Below are 13,499 nucleotides of genomic sequence, written 5' to 3' on the forward strand. Positions count from 1 at the left end.
CTTCACTTAAACTCAGTATCTGAGTTCAGTGATTTGTGTCCAGATCCTCTTTGCCAAAGACACAGTCATTGTGCTCTACTGCTTAAAGTTTCCAAGAAAATGGTCAGCAGAGAAATGAACAGGAAAAGCAATATTTATTTCTATTCCATAAGAATTTCAAAATAAGTATCAACAAAGCTTGAAAAGCAGACAAATGTTTTTGCACGCTAAGGTTCTACTATAAGGGAAATCTCATAGCATATTATGGACATAATATATCCATTATATCTATAGCCACATACATTATATCCATATATAGTATCTTCTTTCAGTGAAAGGCTAGTATTTATCTGTCTTATAAAAAGGCAAAAAGAATCTGCCAGGGCAGATAAACTCATTTTATTTCAAAGTCTGTGAACAGAATTATTCTAAGCTCCTTTCTCTCCCCTCCCCACCCCCAGAAATATATCAACATTAAAATAAACACCATCTGTAGTTTGAATAACCACAAGCTTGTTTTAAGTCAGCTCTGAAAAAAACAAGTTTCTTCTTTTTGTTTTACTATAAACAAAAACACATAATGAATTCAAAGCATGAAAGCAAGAATATGAACAAAACCAAAGAGCAGAAACTAAGTGAAACAATCACACGATCCAACTCTGACTGCAGAATGCCTTTATCCCAACAGCCCCATCCACCCTCAGTGATCATTGCTTGCTGCAATCAACAAATACACAAGTAAAATGCACTTTTTTTTTTAAAAGTGTGAAATGCTTTTGATTTAGAAAGAGTAAAAATTAGTATGTCATGCCTCAACTTGAAAGGAATTTTAAAAGTGATTTATAGATTCTTTTCCTAAATTACAGCATACCAATTACAGCGGGTTTTGATCTAGAGAATAAATACAGGAATGCTACAGTACAGATAAGCCCTGCACAGCATTTTCCAGCTGCAATAGCATAATTTGTGAATGCCAAGTCCTTTTCCTATACCGTATTATCTTAGAATATTTTTTTTTAAATTCAAGACAGAACAGGAATAAAATAGGACAGCCCAAGAGCCCTTAAGAATGCTTATAGATGATTACTCCACATCTTTAGCATTAGACCTCAAAACTGGAATTACAGAAGTGATATAAAAATGGGTTGGGAATTTCTAAGAGTGTATGTATTTTAGGATCATTTAAAAACAAAGAATACAGGACAACTGAGCTTGCTCAGATTCAGATGCACAACAACAGTGGCAACAAGATTCCTTTGACTGCTTTAAGAATGGGCTAAAAAAACCCAAACACTATTTTTCTCCTCTTTGACATAAGATTCTATCAAGCAGGGGCAGCAGAATTACAACCAAAGTATCTTCTTGACTTATTAGTGTCCACTAATATAAATAACCACTTTATTACTACATTAACGTAATTTACCTCTGTCAGGCAGTACAATAAGGCTCACATTTCGCACTTATTAGTCAGAGACCAAGGCAGGATGCGCAGCCTATGGCAGGGTCTACAGGCAGCCCCCGATGAGTACAGCAGAACCCTATACAGATGTAAAGGCCAAGGAGAGCACCACAAAACCAGCAACAGAAGCGAGCAACATCTACAAGTCACACAGTAAAACAGCTGGTTTTGGGAAACATCATATTGTATCACTGTGAAACACAGATTTTCTTTTTCTTCAGATTGTTTTCTTAGCGCAGAACTTCAGAGGTTTATCAGTCAAGCTCTAAAACTTAGAAAGAAACCAAAAAATCCCTCACATGTAGCACCAAGTGCCTCGAAATAAGAAGCGACCCACAGAAGAACCTACAACTGGTGCCTTCAGATGCTGGTTTTCCTCTATGTTAAGAGAAAGGAAATTGTTAGTCTCCAGGGTGGCCTACTAGAAGGAGAGGTGCAGTTTACATATATCAGGGACAGCAGTAAAGGTGTTTTAAGTCAGACAAGATCTGGTTACAATCAGCATAGTCAAATATCCGCACGTGGCACATGCACGCATTCACAAGATGAGTATCACTGTGAATTTCAGCTATTCTATTAAACTTCCCATATTCCTATTCATCAAGGGAATCTTGTGCAACTCTTCATGAGGCTGGAGGAGCATGTTCTCCTTTTCCTATGATCTCACTCAGTGCTAAAAATGAGGACACGTCTCCTCCCAGCAGCAACCACATCTGTTGAAGAGCCTTTTGAGCCCCACTGCCCACCATCGCCCACCCACCGGAGCCAGCATTCAGGAGAATAACCAGTGGCAAGACGTTCAGACCAGTGACCTCTCAACTACAGTAAGTCACATCCACATCCTGAATAAAGAGCAGAAAACTGCGAAGAGGTTGTGGTCTACAGGCTGGCTTTTTTTCTTATAAGGCTTTGATGATGGTAACCTTCAGCCAAGCTCTGCCAACCAGCCATCTGGTCTAGCGAGATGGTAAAATTCCAGTATGTAAAGCTGTGTAATATTGAGTAGCAGAAAACAAAGGGAATGCTTTGTTAAACTGATGTAGAAAGTTCTCTCTGAACATGATGAACTCAACAACAACAATAAGAGAAAAGCACCAGACAGGCCAGAAGCTGGTGCTGCCATATTAACAAGTTCAGAAATTCCTCTTGCAGCACAGCCCAGCGCATGGGTTGCTTATTCCCCTCAAGAATAGGAAGGAAAAGGCAGACAGCTCACTGAACCAGAAGACAAGAAGTTACAGGTTATAAATCCTTTTTGAACACTGGCACGTCATTGTCCAGTTCCCTGCATGGAGTAGCACGTCTGTCCATGCAGAAAAGGGTTATTTGTTCTGGATGCAAACTACTGGGGAGTGGGTATGTGGAAAGACGGTTGGGAGCTGAGGTTACTGCTTGCTTTTTTCTACTCCACCCATCCTTGTGCATTGTATTTTGTCCCAAAGCAGGGGGAGTTTCCAGATGTCGCGATTTCCAGTGCCAAAACCACTCCAAGCAACCCCGATGACAGCCCAAAACGCTATACATAGGGTGACATAACAAAAGTAGAAGAAAAACAGAAAACAGCAGCTTACAATAAAAAATGGAAGAGAGAAAAGGGCTTGGGCTTTCCACCCCACTCTGCTCCACTTGTTGATTCGCTTGTGTGGGTATGACAGACTCAACACAAATCTGACAAATTCAGTACCTAGGTCCACATAGCTACTGCACATATTGTGATACATACCCAAACTAGCTTCCATCAGCTTTTAAAAGTGACCTGTGTCTCCTGAGAGAACGCTGCGAGGTACTTCACACAGGGAGCTTATAATATAGCTTCATTTAGGAAAACTATGAGCCTATAATCCTGCCAAGCAAATCATCATCATGTTTTATTATGTGATATAACATTTCTAACACGCCAAGACTGAGTTCTTTCCACGTTCACGTATTAGATATAACAGTCATTGAGGAAGGCTGTACTGAGGTAAGTAAAAGAATTGATAATTGCTATTAATCAGTTGTTATTAATACAGCTACACTGACACAACACGGAATGAAGCCACGATTTCAGTCCCAAGGTGAACGCAATTCAATTCAGCCAATTCTTTATCAGCCTTGCTCAACACTCTTGGGGTGTGTTGACGCTGCAAGGGGGGACGGTGCCGTGGGACACACGACGTAGGGCACACGTCACCTGGGCACAGCCTCTGCCCTTCTCAGTATGCGGGAAAGCTATGGCCACTTGCAATGTACTGCTGTTTATAAGGGGTTTTCAAACACGATTGTAATAAATATTTTTATGCATCATAATGAAACATGCAGATTAGTCTACTTCATTCCCAGGATAATAGTATTTCTATTAGCAATTTGATAGCACGTGTAGATTATACTTATGAAACTGGCACACAAAAACAAGCAAAGATGAGAGGCAAGAATTTAGAAGGCCAAGATAATTTTGAATTCTGACCTTAGTAGATTAGGAAAAAAGGTTCCAAAATCAACAACAATATTTAATAAAACAGAAAGTAATACTCTTCAAAACAGACATCCAGCGAGGCAAAACAGGCAGCAGTAATGAAAAAAAGGATCTGAGAGATTACAGCAGCTCTCTAATACTGGGGTCAACGATGTGGTAGCCGCTCATTGTGGACTGTACTAACGGGATTGCTATGTGTGAAACCAAAAGCAATTATTCTGATCTGCCTAAACAAAGAAAAAATACTCTGCTCTATGTGCTATCTAGACTTTTAACCAAGTTTCATATGTATGGTTTTTCCATAAGTCTATCTTAAAGCATAATCCCCAAATGGAAGAATCTAGATAACAATTACACGACCTAAATACAACAACTAAGGGCTGAAAAGAATCAGGTTTGCTTTGCAAGGAACTGTGAAAGCAAAGACAGAAGTAAGGAACGGACACCTTGTCTCTTACCTCCAAGATGTAATTTAAAAAAATTTTTTAAAAGATGCTGAGATGGACTGTTCTCAATATCCACTGGTTGCTGCTTATCTATTTGTAGCTGTAATGTTGAAGAAAAACAACTTTCCAGCTACAAGTATAAACAAGAAATACAAAAGCTGGTTGTAACTCATCATAAAAGTCTAGGAAAATACAAAACACATGTCTTCTTAATGTAGGTAGCCTACAAGCTGTGAGTTAGCGTCCCCTTCAATATTAACCTCATATTCCTTCACTGTTGTATGCAAATCTGTACCCAGATATATAGTACTAAATCTGTATTAGCCTGATAAGCTTTGAATTAAAGTCAGAGGGATATTTTCCCCCAAAACCAGGATTTAAAAGTCTGTATACTTTCAAAAATGGTCAAATAATGTTATACCTGTTTTTATCAGTATTTACTATCTGTTAATATGAATAGCATACTAAGTACACTGTACCAGAATTAGATAAGCATTCAAAATTACTTAGTACCAAAGGAAAAAAAAAAAAGAAAAAAAAGGGTTGAGCTTTTATTTTTATTTCTGAGTCATGAGTAGATTAGGACAGTGTTTATTTTTTGCAGTACAAAAGGCCTTCCTCAATGATTAGCAGATACATTTTTTTCCTGTCAGGGAACAGCTCAGAAAAAGACATTTTACCTTTTTATACCTAGTAAAACGCAATCAGTGAAAAATCTAGTCTCTGTTAATAAATAATTTCAGTCTGTTTTTTTCAAGCAGCTCAGAGCGGTGGCGGTTTTCTACTCAAAATTACACGGTGAATTAGATGTGTCAGGGACAGCACTAGATATTCTCATGCGAGCTCTGGTTTTAAACCAGTGGTTGTGCCAACCTGAATGACATGCCATGGACAAAACAGCGGAGACAGTCGAAACCATTCCACGTCTAAATCTGAGTAGGAATCTAGGCTTCCAGTATGATCATTTTATTCAAATACAAGATGCATTTCTTCACCCAGATAATTGCAAAAAGAATTACATCTTTCAAAAAGTAACTACTATAGATCGATTTTATTGTATAATCATGCACCATTTGTGTCTTTTGATGACCCAGGCTGTCACCCAAGCAGTTTTTCCCTACAGGCACTCCTATATCCATATGAATTCCTTGTGGTTATGGCAGAACTCCACATAGGCAAAAGGTTTCTCCACACAGAACCACTTACAGACTCCTGGATATGTGTTTTTTTCTCCTTTGAGACAAATAACTACCACGAAGTATAATTATTAACTTCTTACAAAAATTATATCACTTGAATTATATTCTTCCATATATGTGTAAGATTCAGCTTGGTATTCTGATAACACTGAATTAGACCCAAAGGGCTTGCGTGTTAAAACAATTTCATTTTACTTCTATCAACCACAAGTGAAACCCAGATAAATTTAGCAAATGAAACCCAAACTTACTCCAAAATTAAAACTAGGTAATTCAGCTACTGTTGCATGTCCTATGTTGCAAATACTGCTACGTGGTTTCACTTCTAACAAAGAAAATAGACATAAAAGCATTAGGACAGAGTGTTTAAATACCTGATGTGCAAAACAAAAGTTCCCAAATGACATGTCAAATCACTGACCATGCAAGCTTTTGCTAGTGGCATCAATCCAGCGCTTTCACCTTAGCCAATACACAAACTAGTCAGTCTCAAAGGCAGAAAAATTCTCATGAATCCTGGGAAGCCTGAGATAAAAGTACTAAAGCATTCTTCCCACTGAGAATGAAACTCAATCCACATTCCTTTTTCGATTAAAACAACAACAATCCCCCAAAAAAATTCAAACCTCAGAGGTACTCAATCCATATTCTTAAGGCTCTTCCCAAACATTACACAAAATTTACTGGTCCATATATTTAAAAATGGAATTTAATTTACTGTCCCTAAAATCCATACTGTTCATATGCGACAGAAGTAAATCGTACCATTGCTGCTGATGTGCCTGTTAAAGAGAATCTTAGCCCTGTATTTCGTAGGGTTGGATAAAATCATGTCAAGAAATTCATATAGATAAAATCCTCAAGGACAAATTGCTGAACCTCATTCACCCACTTGCTTCCCAGATTAACGGAGAAATACATAAATCTCACAATAGAGATTTAAGAGAGTGAGGTTTAACATTTTCTTCTGTCAAATGATGAACAAACTATTTCGAAACTAAAGCACTGCTGCAATTACCATCTGTTCAAAGGTTTGAACCCACTGATTTGTTCTCTGTTGTGTTTTTCAAGAAACAAATTACCACCTTGATTTCATAAAACAGCAAAGTCTGTTCAATCTTTCCACCACAGGAAGGAGTAAATAAAGCTTTGCAACTCATTTATCTGCAAGATCACCAGGTCTCACTTGAAACAAGGTGTGGCCAGAATCCAATAGACCTTTCAAATGTACAACAGCTTTCACATCTTTGTATCAGTAAAAAAATACCAAGCCTGTTACCAGAATAATGCATCACTACTGTGCATCTTACCCTGCCCCATACAGCAATTTTCAATAGAACTGCTATACAAAAAGATTACAGGTCTGAAGAAAAATTAACATACATATAGTTAATATGACTTGATATAAGCACACATGACCACGGCAGAAATTTATTTGAGGCTATGGTTACAGTGTGTCACTTCACAGTGGGGCCCACTTTAAATGAAGTTATCAAGCAAGCAGAACAGGAAAGGAGCGTTACAAACACTTCCTCTACAGGTCCAAGTTTACTACAGGAAGACCAATCTGCTTCTCCACACTATTCTGCTCCCAAGGCACAACCAGACCCTAGATGGTAGCCTTAAGATGTCAGAATGAGACCATCATCTTATGAGTGAGATCAATTTACTGCACAGACCACCACATCAACCTCATCACAGAGCTGCACGCTGAGATCACCCACACAGCGAGGCACGGAGCTCCTATATACTCTGCAAGTCAGAGAGGATCAAGGGTACCGACATCACCACACGCTGCTGCTGACCAAAAAAATACTATGATACTACCAAGCATTTAAGTTTCTTCAACAAAAGCTCATCACGATCTGAGGCTGCACGTTGGAGAAGAGTTCTCATGTTTTCTCAGTAGCAAGCTGACCTCACCTGGAAGCTGGGACATGCCTCTAGGCAAAGTACTGCCAGGTGACAATCACCGCTCAGAGCGCTGCTGATATCTCTCCCTCCTCTTGTTCTAAGGGATACAGAAACCCCAGCTCCAGCACAGAGCACCTTCTCGTCCACTCATCTCCTATGTGAGGCAGCAGCTGGCTTTGGCAGGACAGAAAGAAAGTGCTGTTGGCAGAGGGAAGCATCCTGCAGAGAAAGCATCAGGCGTCAGCTCGGGGTAGAAGGGGCAGCAGCACAGCAGGCCCAAGACACAGAGAGGCCACGCTATGCCTACAGGACACTGTAGAGTGGGATCATACTGCAGATGTGAGACTGCTGCCAGTGACTAATAACCTCCACGCTGCATGATGCATTCAGAACCGCTCCTCGGTCATTGGTCATTCAGTCATTGCTACTGGTCCATCCTAGCACTGGACAGGCCACCATTTGTGACCATGAGGTGGAAGATGGTCAGAAACGGAGAGGAAGTCGGTCAGTTGCATGATCCGTAACAGCTCTAGAGTGACTCATTTCCTACTGAAGACACAAAGAGACAGCAACAAAAATTGCAGTTTCTAGACTAGACTGGTTTCTGAGCATCAAGGGATTGGAACAAGGTCCACAACCTACCTCCCAGCTGTGTGCAATCTTCCAGCAACCAGCACCAAACACATAAGCCGTATCCAAGAAGAATTAATTTCACAGCAAGAAAAAATTCTAGGGGCAATGTACTCTGTCTTTATATTTTTATGTAAAGATATATATACTTTGTATACTTCAATATTTAGTCAACAATTGGTACACACCCCACTAACTAAAATCCGACACAGACATCTTCTATCCTACGAGATTTTAAAATCTAAGGATCATCATAGGTGGGAAAAATTAAAAGTTATGTGGCAAAGGAAGTTCCTACTTGTCCGTACCTATGGAGAAATTTGCCACATTAAATACATGTAAACTACTTGGAGGAACAGCATCGTTCACTGACAGACGGGTGCTTACCCCAGTGAGCTCACCACCGAGACTCTACACACAGCTGACAGGAAGATGCTGATATGTAATCACTGTATACTGTAACAACTCCTGATGCCATGCTTCTCTGGATCATGCTGTTCACTAATTATTACAGAAATGCCTGTAATGAACCTCCTCCCAAACTCAAATGCAGTTCCAAAACCATTCAGGTGTCACCGAATATTGGAATATCTGCAAGAACATCTGGGCTGATCCAAAAGCAGAAATAAGCACCTGGGAGCCAGTCAGCAACTTTCTAGCAGCAGTAGTAATAGCTTATACCAGCTTAAAAGTTTGCGAAATGACAACTAAATTACCTGTTGATACCAAAAGAGATAAGGAAAAAAGTCTTTGCTACTAGGAGATGCTTACTTTCTCCTCAAATAGAAGATGACTGGAGAGAGGGTGGGAGAAGGGAAGAAAGTCAGTCAGTCACAAGAAGAAAGCAAGTCTTACGAATAGAGGGGAGACTGTAAATGTCATCTATTTTGATGTTTTAAATTAAGATGTTAACCGGACTCTCATGAGAACTACCATGCTTTTATAAATATAAGCACATTGTGCAACTTTCTAACATTAAAACTGACTCAACAGCAATGCACATCAAATGCAGAGCAGAGTTTACTCCAGCAGCTCCCTCTGTCCTGATAAGCCTTCCAAAGCTTCTCCCCTCTCCCACAAAATCTCTTCCATATCCTCTTGGCACTGAGCTCCAACAAGAGCTGGGAAAAGCTAAGTTGTAGCTCTCTCTACAAATTAAGATATAAACTATTTTTGTATCCTGGAAATACGGTACTATATATGGGGAGCAAAAATAGTTGAACAATTCCAGAAGAGTAGCTGTTGATAACTCCCTGTGAACACTTAAGTGTGACTAGATTTCAGGAAGCCTGTGTAAAATAATACTTACTAGTCATCAATGACTTGGACTACTGAATAGGGATAAGCATTTTAAATTCATGGATAACATCAAGATGCAGGCAGGTGCAAACAAATTAAAGGGCAGAATTAGAACTACAAATTATCGAGAAAAATATTTTTTTTCTTTTAAGAAAAAAATAATCATTAAATCCTCTCGGGATGCTTATACCATTAAGAAATGCACGAGGAAGCTAAGCTTGGATTCATGGTTAGACACAGCATTTCAGACAATGAAGCAGGAAGCCAGAAGCACGTATTTATAGGTTACAGGTGATTTATCATCCATCCGAGTTGAAAATCCTGGTGCTAACAAATGACGTTTCAAGCAGTAATACCAGTTTAAAGTTATTTCCTCATCACCGGTCTTTCATGTTGTCACTGGGCCTCAGGCCTGGATAAGCATGAAAATTTACGAGACAGGTGAGCTCACCTGCCACGTTGCTCCAGCCCTACTCACCATTTCCCCAGCCCAGGCCACATGATTTTGCTCACTAAGGAAAGTTAACCTAGTAAAAGGGAACGAATATAATTTCTGCCAGATTAGCAGACAACAACTTTTAGGAGTGGTGGGAGGCAAAGCACAGCAGCATCAGGCTACATTTGCTCAGCCAACTCATGAAGTATCATTGCAAGATTTCTGACATTACTGCAAATTACATTTTTCTTCACGTAATCCTGAGAATTTATGGACAGAATTTATGGGAACCTTCTAAACCGTGAAACAATTACGATAATTCCAATGCTGTTGACAGCAAAACGACTGTCACAGGGTTGTGCAGATGGCCACTGGCAAAGAAAATACACAGGTTTACAATAATTATGCCTTAAAGCCTAAACTTTCTCAGCAGATTTTAGTGAAAATCTCAAAACTGAACACATATATCACTTATATTAGGGCTCATGGAGATACTGCTCGCCAATATAAGTGGCAAGACTTGCAGCCCTTACACTCACATACATGTCAACCCTCTGACCTCCCTGGTACGGCAGGTTTAAAAACCACAACCTAAGTTCTATTTGAGCAACAACTTCTCTTTGAAAATTCAATTCTTAAGGAACAACTTCTCTGTGTCTGCTGCAGATTCATTTGATGGACACCTAATCTTTAGGCTACAAAATAATCTGTAAAAAATGGTATTTTTTGCAGCTTACATAGTACTGATCCATCTTATGATCTTACAGGAAAAAAAGAAGTCCCTTTCCCATATAGTATGCTAATATTCCAAACAAAACTGGAAACTAAACGTTCAGGAATTCATTTTTTAAGTATTAGCTTGTCAAAGTTCCACTACATTCTCAAACTCTTTCTATACTATCATTTTCTTCTCAAAGCACTGAGAATTCTCATTAAATGCAGAGCACGTATTCCCTGAAACACTCGGGCTGCACCTAGAGAGGCTGGGCAGTAACTTGTGGGTACTGTGAGGTGACTTTTTGAAACTATTTACTCGGCACTCTTACTGGGTGAAACGGTCAGGACCGGTGGAAAGAGACGGAAGTGATGGCCTGCAACAGACCAGGTGCCTCCTCCATCCCCAAGTGATTAGATGTCATTACACGACAATACCAAGCTATTAGCTTGCGGAGAGCCTACCTGCAGGCTTAAAGCAAGTTACAAAACTTGTTTTGCCACGCAGACAACTGTGATTTCTTCATACTTAAAAGAACCCCGGGGGGGCGGGGGCAGGGGTATGTGCTAATGAAGATATTCATACCTTGATTAGCTGGGCAGGCTTCAAAAAAAAAAAAAAAAAAAAAGAGCCTGTTGTGCAGAGTCATTAACCAGCCATTTCTATTTTATTTTTTTTTTTTGCTTCTAAATAATTCTGCTGTTAGTATTAAATAAACGCTTTGTTAAAAGAGGAGCTGCCAGCTGCGTTCGCCAGCACAGACCGGCCGGGGGCTCGGAGCCTGCGCGGCGTTCCGGGGCACCCGTAACATCAAACGAAATACCTGGTACGTGCGGAGATCTTTACACAAGTCTGGAGTTACTACGGTAGCATTTAACCTCTTTTACGTGTGGAAAAAATGGAAAGATCAAGGCATCGGGTGAGTTAGGCAGCCCCTCGGCAGCTCAGGCAAATAAACGTAACTTAAGACACGGTCACGCTTACCTACCAAAAAAAAAAAAAAAGTATGGAATTACTGTATTTTTTCCTACTTCGGCAACTCAATAGGCGAGAAACCAAAAGGAACACCGACTGCTTCCACAGGTACCTCTCTGCAAACCTGGATGCGACGGCACATCCTCCTTCCCCATCACCTCACGCCTCTTCTCCGTAACGGTGTATTCAGCGTTTTAATTAAACACACACCCACACACACACACACACCCGGCCCCTGCTCCCAGCGCATCCACCGGAGCCGGCCCGGAGCCCCCTCGGCCGGCGGAGAAGGGGAAGGGGAAGGGAAGGAGGGCAGGGGAAGGGAAGGAGGGCAGGGGAAGGGAGGGCAGACCCCCGCCCCGCTGCCCGCTACCCCGAGGGGCCCCGCGGGACGCGGCTCTGCTCTGCCCCGCACCCGGGGCCCCGTCCCGCCGCACCCCTCCCGGCGGGAGGTCGGACGGGGGAGAAAAGGCCAGGCGGCCCGGGGAAGTCGCCGCAGGAAGGCGGCAGCGGAGGCGAGGGCAGGCGGCCAGCGCCAGCCTGGCCACCCCGCGCTGAGGAGAGCGATGCGCGGCCGGGCGGCGGGAACGGGGAGCCCCGGGGAGCGGAGGGGAGCGCGGGCGCCTGCAGCCCCGCGGAGAACGCGGGGCTCTTACCTGGACTGTACGGACGTCCCCTCAGCAGCCCCGCCGCGCCGCGCAGGCTGCCCCCGGCCCGCCCGCCCCGCGATGGAGCAGGAAGCCCAGCGGAGCCGCCGCCGCCGCTGCAGAGGCGGAGGGAGGGGCGGAGGCCGCGCGCCCGCCCCCTACCGGTGGCGGACCGGGGCCGCCGCGGCGCCGCCCCGCAGCCGCGACCGCCCCCGCCGCCGGCGTAGGGGCCCCGCGGGGCAGACACCGGTGGGGAGGGCGGATGTGGTCGGGGGTGCCGTCCCGGGGGCAGCGGGGCCTCCTCCGCACCCGCCGGGTGCTCCCTGAGGGGACCGGCTACGACGCCAGCCCCGCTGGCGTGGCGCGGCGCAGGCGGCTCGCCCAGCGAGGGGGCCTCAGGGCTACAAGTTTTTGGATCGTTTAATGAAGGCTGATTATTCCCCAAAAAATCCCCCACGCGTCCACAGGGGTGCTCGGTGTGCCCAAAAACCAGTCCGGTGCCCCGGTCCGGAAGACTGTTTGAAATGTTTATGCTTGTTTTATTTTATATTTTAAACACCTTTGTTTCTTTTTCTACCCCTGCCCCCCCCCCCCCCCCCCCAATACACCAGAAGTTATTTTCTGTTACCGAACAGAATGGGCGTTTTCTGCTTTAAAAAAAAAAAAAAAAAAAAAAAAACAAACCAAAACACCTTTTTTCTTAAAAGAAAAACTTTTTGATCAGTCAGACAGAGCGGATTTGTTTTATCACATAAGAAGAAAAGGTAATCCCTTTCTCATCTTTTGTGCTTGGCTGTGCTCTATGGCTGCTGTCTCTTTTTCCTATTTATCCTATTTTTTCTTCCTTTTTTTTTTTCCCCTGGCACTGGTATTCCTCTAACCCCACCATGAGTTGGCGTAGGGAGGGAGAGGAGCTGGAAGGACAGGACTTTATTGTGTGGAAGAAGATTTCTGTTGGTAGAACTCCTTCAGCTGGACTATTGCTGGGGTGGGTATAGAAAGGGGCAGGGCAGCCGACAGCCAGATTCAGTCAATTCCACTGCTGTCAAACCACAAAATCAGCATTTTTCCAACATCAGGGTGGCAATCCTCTTAGCAGAGAACAAAGACACATCTAAAATATAGGGCATATCATGCGTCCTCAAAGTCAGGTAGACAAAAGGAAGTTTCCATGCCTTATTTTAACCACACCTTGTCAACAGATTTTTCTTGTAATGGATTTAAAATAACACACTTTGATACTGACTGCTCCTTGCTACGGTTATTTGAACATCGATCAAGTAATTTCTTTAGTAAATTCTCACAACACATTGAAGTTTCAGGCATGCTGTAATCTCCAAATGAG

At 42.5% G+C, this 13,499-nt stretch overlaps 1 protein-coding gene across 1 annotated transcript in view; it reads right to left on the reverse strand.

The window, feature by feature from the left end:
* The window catches only part of FAM3C (FAM3 metabolism regulating signaling molecule C), a 30,159-nt gene extending 17,853 nt beyond the window's left edge, over nucleotides 1–12,306 (reverse strand). Inside the window, exon 1 of the mRNA XM_063323261.1 lies at nucleotides 12,164–12,306. The gene's annotated coding sequence lies outside the window, so the exon portion shown is untranslated. The remainder of the gene's footprint in view (nucleotides 1–12,163) is intronic.
* Nucleotides 12,307–13,499: the final 1,193 nt, after the last annotated feature.

The sequence above is a fragment of the Chroicocephalus ridibundus genome, chromosome 1 (genome assembly GCF_963924245.1).
Source record: "Chroicocephalus ridibundus chromosome 1, bChrRid1.1, whole genome shotgun sequence".
In the NCBI taxonomy this organism is placed as follows: Eukaryota; Metazoa; Chordata; class Aves; order Charadriiformes; family Laridae; genus Chroicocephalus; species Chroicocephalus ridibundus.